This window comes from Notechis scutatus, chromosome 2, assembly GCF_049901735.1.
Source record: "Notechis scutatus isolate UNSWTSFEM ecotype Mainland chromosome 2, rNotScu1.2, whole genome shotgun sequence".
In the NCBI taxonomy this organism is placed as follows: domain Eukaryota; kingdom Metazoa; phylum Chordata; class Lepidosauria; order Squamata; family Elapidae; genus Notechis; species Notechis scutatus.
Genome location: NC_142010.1, coordinates 37,883,390 through 37,899,331, shown reverse-complemented (window position 1 = coordinate 37,899,331; position 15,942 = coordinate 37,883,390). Strand labels below are relative to the sequence as shown.

The 15,942-nt window shown below is 36.5% G+C and overlaps 1 long non-coding RNA gene across 3 annotated transcripts in view; it reads right to left on the bottom strand.

Moving 5' to 3' along the window:
• Positions 1-8,473: 8,473 nt before the first annotated feature.
• The window catches only part of LOC148132001 (uncharacterized), a 31,911-nt gene continuing 24,442 nt past the window's right edge, over positions 8,474-15,942 (bottom strand). Inside the window, exons 2-4 of one of the 3 annotated variants that reach the window (XR_015747485.1) lie at positions 15,016-15,171; positions 13,552-13,669; positions 8,474-8,651 (exon numbers count right to left, since the gene is read on the bottom strand). This is a non-coding gene — a long non-coding RNA (uncharacterized LOC148132001). Of the gene's footprint in view, positions 8,652-13,551; positions 13,670-15,015; positions 15,210-15,942 lie in introns of all 3 variants that reach the window. The other 2 variants (XR_015747484.1, XR_015747486.1) reach the window with 2 other exon arrangements.

Here is a 15,942-nt window from a genome sequence, read left to right as displayed (position 1 = left end):
AGTAGGTGGTGTACCCAGAGAGCAACAAAAATTAAGATCTACTAGAGTAATAAAACCCTCTTATAAAGCTTAACATGGATGAAAGGAAATTGATTACGATTAACATAAATGTACTTAATTTGGCTGCTAAAAGAAGAAAAGTATTCCATAAATTAGAGAAATTAAAATTTGATATAATTTGTCTACAAGAAATACATATTAAAAAACAACATGAATATATACTGAAACAAAAAAAATTAGGAAAATATTCACATCGCTGACACAATCCCCCCAAAAAGAGGTGTGGTCATATATTAGAGATACAATTGTGGCAGAATTAATTTATACAGATGACAACAGAAGGATTTTGATGGTGGAAATAATGGACAATAACATTAAAACACTTTTAATTGCAATTTATGCCCCAAATGATAATCAAGAAGAATTCTACAGGAAATTACATATGAAAATAATTGAATTGAACTACATTAATATTTGTATGATGGGAGACCTTAATGGAATAATTAATGATCAGTTGGACTATAAAACGCAGAAATCAACAAAGAAAGCTAGAAAGATATTACCAAAATCTTTCTTTCGAATGCTAGAAGAATTAAACTTAAAAGATGCATGGAGAGAGAGAAATGTGGAAAGTAAGCAATATACTTTTTACTCAAACAGACATGCATCATGGTCTAGAATAGATATGATATGGATGTCAGCAAAACTACCTACCAATATACAAGAAATTGAAATAGAACCAAGCACTTGGGCAGATCACAATCCAATGACAGTTATTTGGAAAGGATATAAGAGATCTAGATGGACTTTAAATAACATAATATTAAAGGAAAAAGACTTTAAACAGAAAATAGAGAAAGAGTTGGTTTTCTTTTTTAAAGAAAATAGAAAAGAGGATACTTCTTTACAGAATCTCTGGGATACAATGAAGGCCTACACAAGAGGTTTGATAATTGACTATACAAGGAAAAGAAATATAAAACAGAAAAAGATTTTTAAAACTTTGGAGGATGACTATAAAAGACTGGAAAAAGAGTTACAGAAGTTCCCGCAAAAAACACATTAAGAATAAAATGGATATAATTAAACATAAAATGGAATTAATGGAAAAAGAGGAACTAGCACAAAAAATTAAACATAATTACTTTGAAGATGCAAACAAACCAGGCAGATGTCTAGCCTACAAAGGAAAGAGAATCAAGAAGGATTAATCAATTAATACACGAAGAAGGACACGTTTGCTATGGAAAAGAGGAGAAGAAAAAATTATACAAGATTGCTATGGAAAATTGTATTTTCAAGAAAATATTCAAGAAGGAAAAGTTAAGCAATACTTACAAAAAGCGAATTTACCTCAGATACCTAAAGATATTGAAATAATGCTAGAAGGGAACATAACGATGATGGAACTAACAGAAGCCTTAAAGAAACAGAATGTTGGAAAAGCACCAGGTCCAGATGGACTGCCAGTGGAATTTTACAAGACTTTTCAGGAAATACTGAATCTCCATCTGTTAGAAGTTATAAATGAAGTTATGTTAAAGAAAAGAATACCCAAAACATGGTCAGAAGCATATATTACACTTATACCGAAGGAGGATACAAACTTGCAACAAGTTAAAAATTATAGACCTATATCCCTATTAAATTCAGATTATAAAATCTTTGCTTCAGTTTTGGCAGAAAGACTGAAAAGATATTTAAATAACTTTATACTTGTTGACCAAAAAGGATTTCTGCCAAAGAGACAAATTAAAAATAATGTGAGAATAATTCTGGACACTTTGGAATATTATGAGGCACATCTGCAAAAGCAAATGGCTTTGATGTTTCTAGATGCACAAAAAGCCTTTGACAATGTGAGTTGGCGATTTATGTTATTGTAATTGGAACAAATGGGCTTTGGTAAAAAATTTATTCAAGCCATTGAAACGATATATTATGAACAAACTGCAAAGATCATGGTAAATGGAGAATTAACAGAATCCATAGATATAAGAAAAGGGACAAGACAAGGTTGTCCACTGTCACTTTGAAAGTGTTGAACAGGAATATTAGAGAAGATAAAGAAATAAAAGGAATGAAAATTAAAAAGGAAGAGTATAAATTGCAAGCTTTTGCAGATGATCTGGTATTTATACTAGATGATCCATTGGAAACAGCACCTAAATTAGTAGAAAAGATAGAAGAATATGAAAAAGTAGCAGGTTTGAAAATAAATAAAAATAAAACAAAGATATTAACAAAAAATATGTTAGCAAGACGAAAGAAAGAGTTGGAAGAAGTTTTAGAAATACAGGTCACAAATAAGGTTAAGTACCGTGTTTCTCATATAATAAGGCCGGTCTTATTTTTTTTGAGCCCGAAAAAATGGCTAGGCCATCTTTTCGGGGTGACTTAATTTTTTTCCCCCTTGCATCTTCGGGCGGGTGGGCAGCGATGGCTTGGATGTTGACCTCAGCATTGGTGGGGCACTTCGTATTGGGGTCAATGCAGGCAGCACCATATCCGTGTGTGCAACAAAAGTACTTCCTAACAGCAAGTCCCCCACCATTCCCCCATTTCGCACATTTTACTATAGGCCTTAATTTGGGGGGAGGGGCTTAATTTCATTTCATGCCTATAAAACATGATGGGACTTCCTATTGGGGGAGGCCATATTGTTGGAGAAACAGGGTATTTAGGGATACACATTACACCAAGATGTAGTACACTGAAGGAGGACAATTATGTTAAACCCAAACAGCAGATTGCAACAGATTTGACAAAATGGGAAAATTTATAAATATCATTGATTGGGAGAATATCTACGCTTAAGATGAATGTATTGCCTAGAATTCTGTATTTATTCCAGACAATTCTAGTCCGACTAGGGAAAGAGTTTTTTTAAGATTTAAACAGAATTGTGTTGAAATATATTTGGCAGGGAAAGCAAGCAAGAATAAAACTTAAATTTTTAAGTTCTACAAGATGCAAGAATAAGAGGGTTTGCCTTGCCCAACTGGGAGCTATACTACCAGGCGACAAGTTTGATGTGGGTAAAGGTATGGATAACATTAAGAAACACTAGACTATTGACTTTAGAAGGGCATGACTTGCTGCTAGGATGGCATGCTTTCCTTTGGTATAAGGGAACTAAAACACAGGGGTACTTTAGAAGACATTATATTCGAGAGGCACTGTTTTTGAACTGGGAGAAGACAAAAAGACATTATTATTTTAAAATTCCATTATGGATATCTACTATTGAAGCTTTTTCCTATCCAGCAATATATAAAAAGGAACAAACAGTTAGATATGGTGAGATATTGAATGAAAAGGGTAAACTTAAATCTATGCAAGCATTGGAAGAACAAGGTGTAAAAATGAATTGGTTTTCATATTTGCAAGTACAATCTAGATTTGATAAAGATTTTAAAACAGAAGGTATTTATGATAAGTTGACTGATTTAGATAAAATTTTGATGGGTACTGATGAAAAGGTAATTAAAAAACTTTATGGACATCTATTAGAATTTAAACTGGAAGAAGAACAAGTTAAAGAAATATGATTGCTTGGGGGAAAAATTTTGGATATGGGATTGATTTAGAAAAGTGGCAAAAATTTTGGTCTCAAAATTATAAAATGAGAATGTCAACTGCATATAAAGAAAATTTGTATAAGATGTTTTACAGGTGGCATCTACCCCGACGAGAATTGCGAGAATGTTTAAGAATAAATTGGATAAATGTTGGAAATGTCATCAGATACCTGGCTCATATTATCATATGTGGTGGACATGCTTGGATGCAAAAAAATATTGAATTAAAATCCACACATGGTTGGAAAAAATGATAAAAACAACACATAGACTTTAAACCAGAGATTTTTTTTTTATTGGGAAGTATACTGGAAATATACAATAAAGAATTGAAGTATTTGATTGTAAATGTTTTAAAAGCAGCTAAAATTGTGTTTGCTAAGAATTGGAAAAATGATAAAATACCTATGCAGGAGGAAGTTATTAAGAAAATTATGGACTGCGCTGAAATGAGTAAATTGACATTTGAAATTAGAGAACAAGAAGATAAACAATTTTATATGATATGGAATTTCTTTTATCAATGGTTGGACAAAAAGACATGGTAATGTAATAGATTTGTTGATTTTGTAATAGGTTTAATAGATAGATATAAAATATAATATAGACATATATAACAATTGGATGAAAGTATAACATAAATTTTAAAATAAAATTTGAAATAGCTCGAATAAAGTGATAGAATAAATAGTTTGGTCATGGGTTATTAATAATTGATAAGCATATAAGCATATGTTAGCTTGATAATGTGCAAATTTATATAAATTGAGAAATGACTACAAAAGGATAGCACAAAAGATTTGTAACCAACTGACACACTGTATGTATGTAAGATGGAGGATAGTTTTTATGTTTTTATGTTTTGTTTGTTTATGTTTGTCTTAAAAAAATAAAAACTTTTGTTTTACAAAAAAGAATTAGTATAGCAAAAGGCATAAATTAATGCATGCAACTGCAGCAAAAACATTCACATTACCATTCCAACTTTTTGTCATGAAAATAACCATTCTGCCTTAAGTAATGAATACACTAGCTTAAATGCATATGCTCAGGTTCCTTCCTTGCTTAGACATATGCATATTCTTCAGTTTTATGAATTTTCCTATATCTGGCTTTTATTAATCAACTTAGCATATACAAAGAGGATTCATTTTCCCTAACCAACATACTGATTTTATTTAGTGGCATCTTGTGTAAGGACAATTTGTCAACTTATTTATGATATGCAAACTGAGTCCAAATTGACTTCTATAGCACATATCTCTGTATACATCCTAACCTTTCAAAGTGACGTGACAGGGATTTTATTTTTTTAACAGATGGAGTATGGTGGTCTTTTCAACAGTTCTGAAAATCCTTGGAGCCCTCTTGTACTGTTTTAAAATTTTGACAATTGAGTGAACTCCCAACCAGCCAATCAATCTTAATGTGAGGGTTCCAAATAACACCCCTAAAGAATCAAAACTCCAAAGCAAGATTCTTCCTCAAAGTATACATTTATTGTAGATGTCATATTGGCACATCTGGGAAAAACCCGAATCTAAAATCCCATGTTTTCCCCACCCAAAGTAAAACCAAAGTTCCTTCCCCTGCATCCACCTCTGCATCACATGGTCCAATCAAATCAACATCCCAACTTCAGCCAACTTCTATCACGCCTTGCCAGGTTCAAGCTGGACATCCTTGGCTCCCAGGAGAAAGAATGTTGTTATGATTATACACCCCACACTATCTATACCTCCCCACTTTCGTTCCCACAGCTTGCTGAACCATTGCTGTGGCAGCCCTGTAGACTCACATAAGATGGCTATATGGCTGACACTCAACCTCAACTGGCTTGCAGTGACAAAGATAATTTGACATGCACAAGTAAATGTGCTCAGCTGAATATAATAATAACATTTAATGAGATTGTGAATCCTGAATGGTTAAATTACATAAGCTGCTTGCACAAGTTTTATAACAGTATTCATCTGTACCCAGTTACGGTCTACGTTTAGATCCTTGTCAAAATCAAATGAGCTTGTTGGGAGAGGGTTGGCTTCCTGATAAAATAATAAAAAATAAAAAAGGATGATGTATGTGTAAAGAGGTGGGCAATGTATGCTGATTTAAATATGTTGTTAGCAGCAATTTAAAAACAATTAGTAGACTCCTGAGACAAGTTCCATATCTGGGCCATAATCAGGGGTGGGATTCTACCAGTTCGCACCTATTCTCTAGAACCGGTTGTTAACATTCTAAACAGTTTGGAGAACCAGTTGTTAGAAGAAATTATTGGCCTAATCCTGTAAGGAAGGCAGGAAGGAAACATTCTGGTGTTGCTTACAGAAACAGCCTCTCCGTTAACCCTTATTACATTCTTGGCAGGACTAAACCAGTGGTGGAATAAAATTTTTTTACTACTGGTTCTGTGGGCGTGCTTGGTGGTCATGTGACTGGGTGGGCATGGCTTGGTGGTCATGTGACTGGGTGGGCATGGCCAACTCAATGTCACTCATATCAAGGGAAGCCTCACCTGGCCCCTCCCCTCCCAGCCATTTCTTGTCACCCAGCCTCAAGTTATCTATAGTTCTATAAAAATGTTGTTCACCTTTTTTGACTTTATTATCTGCATACTATAGATGTACTTTCATGGACCATTGAAAAGAGGAAATGGCTGACATGCTTTACTCAAGAGTGTGATAGGCAACAGGGTTTTAAGGGGCTGCCACAAAGAAAGGGGGACAATGTATTTTCCAAAGAAGCAGAATCCAAACAAGAAGCAATGGATGGAAACTGAACAGAGAGAAGCAACTTAAAACTAAGGAGAAACTTCCTGTGAGTGAGAACAATTAACCAGTGGAACTGCCTGTCTCCAGAAGTTCTGGGTGCTCAATCACTGGAAGTTTTTCAGAAAAGACTGGACAGCCATTTCTCTTCACCCCAAGGTCCCTTCTAAGTATTATTCTGACACCTTTCCCAGGATTTCTACTCAGAGTTTGGCATTCTCAGTTTTCTTGCTTGAGCTGGGGGTTGGACTAGAAGACCTCCAAGTTCCCTTTTATCTCTTGTGAAACGCATCTGTATTTTATGCTCTGGACTATTGACATTGAATGCATGTAAACCCTGAAAAATATGTGGTAGCCCTGGGCAAAAGAAAGGCAGAAAAATCACTCTAGGTGTAGGGACAGTGTAAAATATTAACACATAATAAATAATGGAACAATTAAAAATAATACCACTTTCTCCCCCCCTCTCTCTCTCATACGCACACACACACACACACACACACAGAGCACTTAACAGACAAGCATTTTGGAAACAGCTCCTTTAAATTTCTCCAAGGCTGGAGTGGATTCCCCCACCCCCTCTGTCAGACAGCACTCTTTTTCACTCCAGAACTTTAACTCACATGGGGAAAGCGATACTTGCAGCATCCATGCCTTTCTTCCTTTCCCCCGGGGAGAAAGAGGATGTGGGGAATGGAAAGCTAGGAGAGCGATCGCAAGTGAGCGACCGGGCGACCAGGTTGGGGGCATGGCCAGCCAGGGGTCGCCACCAGTTCGACAACCCATGCCAAATAACCGCTACTGGTTTGCCCAAGTAGGTATGAACCGGTTGAATACCACCTCTGGACTAGACTTCCTGTCTCTGGAGCTTCTCTGGAGTTTTTTCCCCTCCTTTGCTGGTACTTTGCTTGTGTGGAGTGACCATTCAAAGTTACACTGGCACTGAAAAAAGTAACTTATGACCATTTTTCACACTTATGATTGTTGCAGCATCCCCACAATCATGAGAGGCCAGGTAAGGAGATGCATGCCTCGATGTGAGTGGTACTGAGTTGGCCACACCCAGCCAACAACATGACCACCAAGTCACATCCACCCAGTCACATGACCGCCAAGCCATGCCCACCATCTAAGCCACGCCCACAGAACCGGTTTTTAAAAATTTTGAATCCCACCCCTGGTCATAATATAAGCAAATAATGTATGGAGTTGGGAAGCTTTTTTCCCCCCATCTTCAATTCTGTTATAGATTGAAGGCAAAGAGAACAGGTCTAACATTTATATAGGCAAAAACCATAATAACCACATTAGACTTCAGTATTAAGTTTCAGTATTTCCTTGTTAAAATGTTGGTGCTCATCTTTCTTGGGGGTGGGGGGAGAAACTCTATAATGAAATCCTACTTCCAGGTGCAGGGGGGGAAATGTTTGTTCTCAGACATTCTCAGTGGTGCTCTCTAGATACCTCACCACAATCAGAGCTGCCATTCATATATTGATCTCCTTAATATTTACCAAAGAAAACAGGCAAAGCAAGGGATCAGATTCTGATCATCTATTCCTTAATGTTTGTGTGGAAAGAAACTCTGAAAAGCAGTGTAAAGATGAGTAGACCCTTCCTGATCTACAATAGCTTCTTGAACTCATGTGGGAGATAAAAAGAAACCAGTGATTCCTAATCCTGACAACATAGCTTTTCTCCCCCATAAATTGCAGAGCAATAAGTGAAAATAGCTGACACATATCAACTTCTGGTATAAATCTACCATAGATATTTGGATGCTCAAGCTGTGATATCTGTGTTCTCACCAAGGGAATAGATTGGGTGGACAAAACCTCCAAGTGGGGCTCAAAAAATCATCTTTCTAGCTAAAGCTCTGCTGAAGTTCACCTGAGGTTCATTCTTTATACATCAGCTTTTCAGGAAGCCATTTCTTTTTCTTTTTCATATCCTCCATGAATCTGTTGAACAGTATTTCTTTGAAATGGGATTCTGAAATTCATACACTGCTGCCAGAGAATTCACTGATCTGCAGTGTCGGTTTTTCTGTGCCATATGATAGGCTGAAAATAAAGCAGCACTGTTGGCAACTTAAAGAGAATTCCAAGCATCATTGTAGCAACAGTATTTATTTAAAGAGAAATTGTATAAGCATAGACATATTGGGACCAGGTGGCTAAAGCAGAGGCTGGAATCAAGGAAGACCATTATTTGAACTGAAATCCATTGAGGACCCTTAATTTCACTCTGCAGATTTTTATCTTAATGACTTGATGTCTCTGATAAACTTCCAAACAGCCTGAGTAAAAAAAAAAAGACAGGTAATTCGTTATTATACAGAACTTTAACTCAAAGCAACTGCTGAGTCAAGGTATATCCAAGCATGACCAAAAAAAAGGGGAATTCTGAATGATACTTACTAGTCTCCTGACAGTCATATAGGCAGCATATAAATTAAATACATACATTCTTTAGATAAAAGATTTCAAGTTGGACAAGGGACACTCTGATTCTAGATCAAACAGAACAGAGTTAAACAGGCTATAAAGGGGCAGATTTTTTTCAGAAAAGCACTGTGAGTGGCAGTTCACCCCCAGTAATTTAATCCTGGGGATGTATTACACTCAGGATTGACAAAATGATCAGGTTGAACTTGAAGTGAAAATAATCAGGGAGGCATCCAAGAAGCAGACACTGTTTTAAAAATATTATCATCCTACTGACTAGGTCATGGCCTATTCTAATCTAATATTTTTAATGTCAAAATGACCTTGCTCAGAAAAAAGGTGTCCTGGAAATGAAATGAAATGAAAAGTGAGAAATTCAGAGCCAAAAAAAAGCTTCAACCACAGAAAAGCTTCATAAAAAGCTTCAATCACAGAAAAGCTTCATAAATTTACCTGAATGGATAAAAATGTGAAGCTAGATACAGAATTTGGAATGTAAAGTTGTGTATCCTCTGCATATTCAAAGTGGATATCAAGTTTTGAAACAAAAACATGTGATTCACTGAAAAAAACCAAAATTCAAACGAAATTGTCCTACTTTGCTTAGTTTGATTATAAGAAAGATTAGAAGGGTTCCTTGTAATAGATAATAATGAACAAAACTGATGCAGCACGACTTTTGTGGCCTGAATCTTGAGAAATTTATCACCATTATTCACTGTAGGCTACTAAGAAAGCCAAAATGACATCAGCTATTATTGAAAACAGTTGAAGACTCTATCAGATTTAACATGCTAGGATAGGGAGAATTTCTAATGAGGGATGGACTTAATCATCAAGTTAATTTCTGTTTAGTTTTTTATTTTTATTTTTTACACTGTCATATTTCTGTATCAGTTGCAATAAGTGAGTATGTTTGTTTTAAGTACATCGATATGTCTGTTGACATGATTCCTTGACATGTTTTTCCTTCCTTTTCTTTTCTTTTCTTTTCTTTTCTTTTCTTTTCTTTTCTTTTCTTTTCGCTAATACTTGCTTCTTTGCAAGCAATTTTAATATTCATCTTAATTAAAATGAATGCCCCCTTATTTTGTACAGACATTTTTTGTTACACACAGCACAGCAAGATTTGGGAAAATATGGGTTTGGGCATAAAATTGCATCTTGGCTCAGATACAAGTGCAGAACATGAAAATTGGATACATACATATTAAAATGCAAGTCATTTCCCCCCTGCCCCCAGTTCTAATGTTGGAAATCTTGAGATGCCTCTAAACATTTCATAAGATATATACCAATACTGATTCCCTAATCATATATTTAGATGGTATGACTCCTGTGTTTTGTTATCTGGCATTTCTTACTTTCTATTGGCACTGTTTCCACAAATGCTTCTTTTATTTTTACCTGCCAGACTGCAGAATGAGTTCTTATTAGCCAGGCTTTTGTAAAGAGAAACACAGCATTACCCTGAGAACACATTTCAATATGCTTAACTATGACTTAACTGCATGGGTGTGCTTAACTTGGTTTACTGGAGTGCTGATGTCCAATTCTAAGGTTCCAGATTATATGTATCTCCCAAAGTCTCTTAAAAAGTTGACCGCAAAGTAATATTGTGACCATAGACCAGAGGTGTCAAACTCGATTTCATTGAGGGCCACATTGGGGTTGTGTTTGATCTTGGGAGCCAGGGTGGGTGTGGCCAGCTCAATGTCATTCATGTTGCAGGTGCCTATGGTGGTCCGAGCTCTCTGCCAGTGAAAATGGGCTCCCGAGCTCCATTTTCAGCTGCCACAGCCTCTTGCAACCCTCTGCCAATGAAAATGGAGCTCTACATGCCCCTTCCTTCATTGTTTGCTGGCAGAGGCACCGCGGGCCACCATTTCCAGGGTGGCCCTGCAGGTCAGATCTAAGCATCCTTAGGCCGGAGCTGGCCCCCGGGCCTTGAATTTGACACCCCTGCCATAGACTATCTGAGAAGAAGAAAAATACATGAAGTCTCTTGGAACTGAGTTTCATTCAAAGACTGTACTTTTAAAAATGACATTGCTTTAGCATATTGTCTAGAGCACCAAACTGTGCAAGACTATCTGTGGAAGGAGAATTATCTATAATATTGGAGCTTAGAGTCTTCAGATATGCTTGAACACCTGTACAAGTTTATTATAAACAAAAGCATGTAATTGGACATGTACAGTACAGATGGAAAAGGCTTTCAAGGCAAGTATTCAAATTATTCTAGGAATTGTTACACCTATTTTAGCCTTGAGAAAGCCTACAGATTTTATGTGACTGTAGCATATAAGGTTGTTTTCAGCATATATTTATCCATTGCTTTTCAGTGCTCCAAAGAAATAAAGGCAGAAACAAAATTACATCCCCAACTGCATATACAGAGGAATGCTTGTTGGCAAGCAGTCTCACAATTAATTTGAAAGTACTCAATAATTTAAGTCAGGCTTTCAATTTTATTTTGTCTAATTATATTTTTGAAAAATATAATTGATGGAATGCCGGTCTTCAATCCAAGTTCCCACAATATAGTTTACATTGTAAAACTGTTTGCAATATAGTTTTAAAAATTTACTTCAATCAAACAACAGCAAGAGCAGAAGCCAATGAATTAAAAGTATAAGATAAATAAATTGGAAATAACCTAAGAGTAAAACAAAGGCTAAAAAGAGAGCTCCGGCTTCCAATTATGGACCTAAGTAAAAGAAAATGGAAAAGAAGAGCTTTAGAAACTTCATTAAAGGCTGTCCCAGCACTGGAAGCAAGGAACAGTTACAATCAATCTTCCATCTCATGTGGAAGAGACCTAGCTACCTTACCTTTTATTGTTCATGATCTAATGGACATCATTTCATTAAGATGACCAATAAATTGCTTCTTTGGCCTTTTATAAGCTCCTGCTTATGGCATCATTGAGTCATTTTGTTTTCATTGGCCTATTGGGATTGTCTATGATTTTTTTGAAGTACCTGAATCTTCTGCCTTTACAGTATGCATCCAATATATTCAAACTTTAGCTCCATTATTAGTGCACCATTATTAGTCAGCAACCTGATTTTACTCCATCCAGTAGTGAAGGACGGCAGATGGAGGTTGGGGAAGTTAGGTCTAAGGACCTCCAACATTTTTCTCCAGTGTCATAATTCATTTTTTTTCTTGAGGCAGCCTTCAGATTTCAGAGCCATAGATCAGAAAGATCTAGAAACGGATGATACCTACCTTTTTATTAATGTGATGTCTGCGCATTTTAATATTTTGTCTAGGTTTTCTTTATCTGTTTTGCAAGTAGGAGTTATCTTTAAATTTTCATTGTGGGGAGATAAAATCCCATATTACTTCAATTTCTTCTCAATGCATTTGCTTTGAATGTGTGTGTGTGTGTATACACAATTCAATACATACATATACATATTAAAAAGGGAAATCCAAACAAATATAAATTAATATTCATGAAGAAAAAGGGAAAAAAAAGAAAGAAATCAAATGGAAAGCTAAGCATGGAAGAAGAAAAAAAGTAAAACAGAAAAGAAAGAAGCAAGATACAAAGTGGCTTCCAATTTTTATGGCACAATTGTAAATTTACCTCTTACTCTATAGTTACATCCAGTGGTAGGATTCAAAATTTTTTACTACCGGTTCTGTGGGCGTGGCTTGGTGGGCATGGCAGGGGAAGGATACTGTAAAATCTCCAGTCAGAGGTGGTATTTGCCGGTTCTCCGAACTACTCAAAATTTCCCCTACCAGTTCTCCAGAACTGGTCAGAACCTGCTGAATGCCACCTCTGGTTACATCATAACTTTCTTCTTTTTATACCCCATCCTGTCTAATCATCAAAAGCATAAATCATAACTATGTTTTTTTCTGTTTTATATAAAAAGTCCATAAAGGGGTTCCAGTTAGCAATAAATATGGATATTGTCTTTTCTCTGATCAAAGAAATCAATGTAGTCACTGTCCATCATCTTTACCACCTATTTTGGGGGTAGGGCAATATCTTTTCATCAAAATTATTTTTTTGCATTTTATAATGGTTTCTTGGTTTGGTTTCCTCTTCCACTGAAAGAATATAAATTCCTCCAGAGAAGGTGTTGACCCTGAAGCTGGCCTGGCCGAAGCCATCTTGGAGCTTCAGTGCTACCACATTGGAGCTGAGGGATAGGAAGGGGGGAATTAGAGATAGCTGGAGATGTGTAGTCAAAATAAAATACTTTCTCTTGGGAACCAAGGACGTTCTCACACCTGGCTGGAGGAAGGAGGAGTATTGTCACCAGACCAGCAGATGCTGTCTTGATTGGGCCATGTGATTGAGGGGAAAAACTTTCACTTTTAATTAGGTGAAAACCGAGGGACCCTTCAGAGTCAGTTTTCACCCAATATGTGCCAGAGGTGGTATTCAGCAGGTTCTGACCAGTTCTGGAGAACCAGTAGCAGAAATTTTGAGTAGTTTGAAGAACTGGCAAATACCACCTCTGACTGGAGATTTTACAGTATACTTTCCTTGCCACACCCGCTAAGTCACGCCCACAGAACCAGTAGTAAATACATTTGTATCCCACCACTGATATGTGCCAATACGATAGAAGGTTCTCCTCCAGAGGGGATATCCTAGGAGCAGCATAACTTATTCTGATTATTTGTGAAAAAGATTTATGTCTTAATGTACATCCACATAAAAATGATGTTTATAACCTAAGAGACATATTTGGTCTTTGAATGGCATATGAAAGATGTACGTACCACTAATTTCTATCATCTTTAAACATGACAGTCAATGGGACCTTCTGGAAGGATTTTGTAGTCTGTTCTTCAGAATCTGGGAATACACAAGAGGTCCTGAATTCTCAGGTTATATAATCTGCATGAAGAAGGACAAGAGAATATTCTAATATTAGAAGAACTTGTAAATCCTTATAAACACAATAAATCCAAAGCATAACAATCCTGTTTGCTTCTACTGGAAATGTCTATTTACAAGTAAATGTTCAATGTTTCTTCCAGGCTGTCTGTAACACTGTTATTAGATTAAGTTGTACAGAAGGGAGGGAGGGAGGGAGGGAGGAAAAGAGAGAGAGAGAGTAAGTAAGTTCATTGGGTTCACATTCCCAGAGAGATGAGAAACCAGTCATCACACAAGTATATGCTGTAACTATATCAGCAATAGTTTGAAGAATTTGGAAATAACTGGAAAGGCACTTGAAATGCCTCCATGTGTTCCTTGACGTAGATGGAAATATGAAACATGTTTTAATACAAAAATGTTGAAAAGGCTGATTTGTAGTGGGGGGAAAATAATGAAGGGGTAGACAGAGCCATTTATTTATGCTTAGTTTCCTTGGTTTGGTTCTGGCAATGAAAATGGGAGGACTTAAACTGATATCTATCACTTGCCTGAAGCCCCCTAGTGACCGTATAGTTCAGAAAATATTTGAAGCTCAATTTGCAATAAACAGACGAAAAAACAATGAAGATTAAATGCAGTTTGCCATAGTGGGCATTGCCCTCCCCAAAACTTCCTTCTTTGGTTGCTTCTGTATTAAGAGTCATGGAAAAACCCCAGCTGCTCTTCCTCCTTTCCAGAATATGATCTCCACAGCCTAAGACCAACAATTCACTCTGCCTAATAAAAGGGCCAGACCTTTTATTTTATTTTAATCCTTTTTAAACGCATCTTTAAATGCATCGAGTATGCATTTTTATTTATACCAGGCATGTTGCAGCTTTCAGTTTTCTACAAATCCTTGTCATGTCATCACAAAGTATTTGCTAGCAATTTTGAAATGCTCACTCATCCTTAAAGATGGATGGATGGATGGATGGATGGATGGATGGATGGATGGATGGATGGATGGAGAGAGGGAGAGGGAGAGGGAGAGGGAGAGGGAGAGAGGAGAGAGAGAGAGAGAGAGAGAGAGAGAGAGAGAGAGAGAGAGAGAGATTTCAAGTTTTAAGATTGCTGACAGTCCAATTTTATAGTAAAATTATAAAATATATACACTTCAGAGCAATACCTACCAGCCAAAATGCTGGTCACCGAGCAAGAAAAGGCAGGTACAAGAATAGTTAGAGCAGCTCACAGTTTTGAGACTGATTTTTTTTTTCACTGTCATGAAAAAACTCTCTCCTCCAGACTTCAGAAAGTTTCTCTTAACCGCTGCTAGTTTTTAGGACACAGCACAGAGAAAAGCAACATCAACTTTTTACCATTAAAGGCTCTGCAGCAATCTTGAAAGACGTGGATCCCAGCTTGGTCGAAAGCCAGGCTTCTGAGCGGTGCAGATTGTTTGCCAAGGACAGCCAAGTAAAACCAGATGCTGTGTGCTGGGGTTGTGCAGGATGGATAAGGCAAAGGAAAGGGAGCTGAAGAAATAATGCCGCATTTAAAGATATTTTAGAAGCTGTTCTGGCAAAAATAAGGAGAGTTGGATTGTATTAATAAAACTTAAGTGTGGACATTATCCAGATATAAAGATCATGGTTGAAATAAATTGAAAAGTAGTGAAACTAACGAAAAAACATTGTCTAGATAGGTTTCAGCTACTTTTATGTAAATTAAATAATCTGACATTCAAGAAACATTACAACTGGATAACTTTACAAAACAACAGCAACAACTTCCAAACTTTCTCAACACTGAGAAGTAGAAACATCTATAATAAAATGACGGAGCCATAAAATATTTAATGGACATTAAATATTGGAGGAGGAACATTCCCATTTCTGAAAGTTTTTGATTTCCCAATGCCCACAATACATTTCAGAAATAGATCTACATATCCCGTAATTATAACACCCTACCGACAAAAGCCAAACATCAGATTCATATATCATAATAGTGGCTTGCAAAGAAAATTGGGTTTGTAACTGCAAAAAGCATGGGCAGCTATGTATATCTATCCATATGGGAATCTTTGAAGCTGTTGGAAAGTAATTTCTTCTGACCACACCCAACATGTAACCTTTGCCTTGGAGAAAAGTCTAACTCAATAAATAACTCAACTTTAATTTTGACCCTGTTGCCTTTGGTTTTTTCATCAGTCTGATGCCTGTTCATCAGACACATAGGCTCTAACCTGACAGTTTTCAAGTCTTTCATATAATCTCATGAAACTTAGCTTACTATTCAGTCAG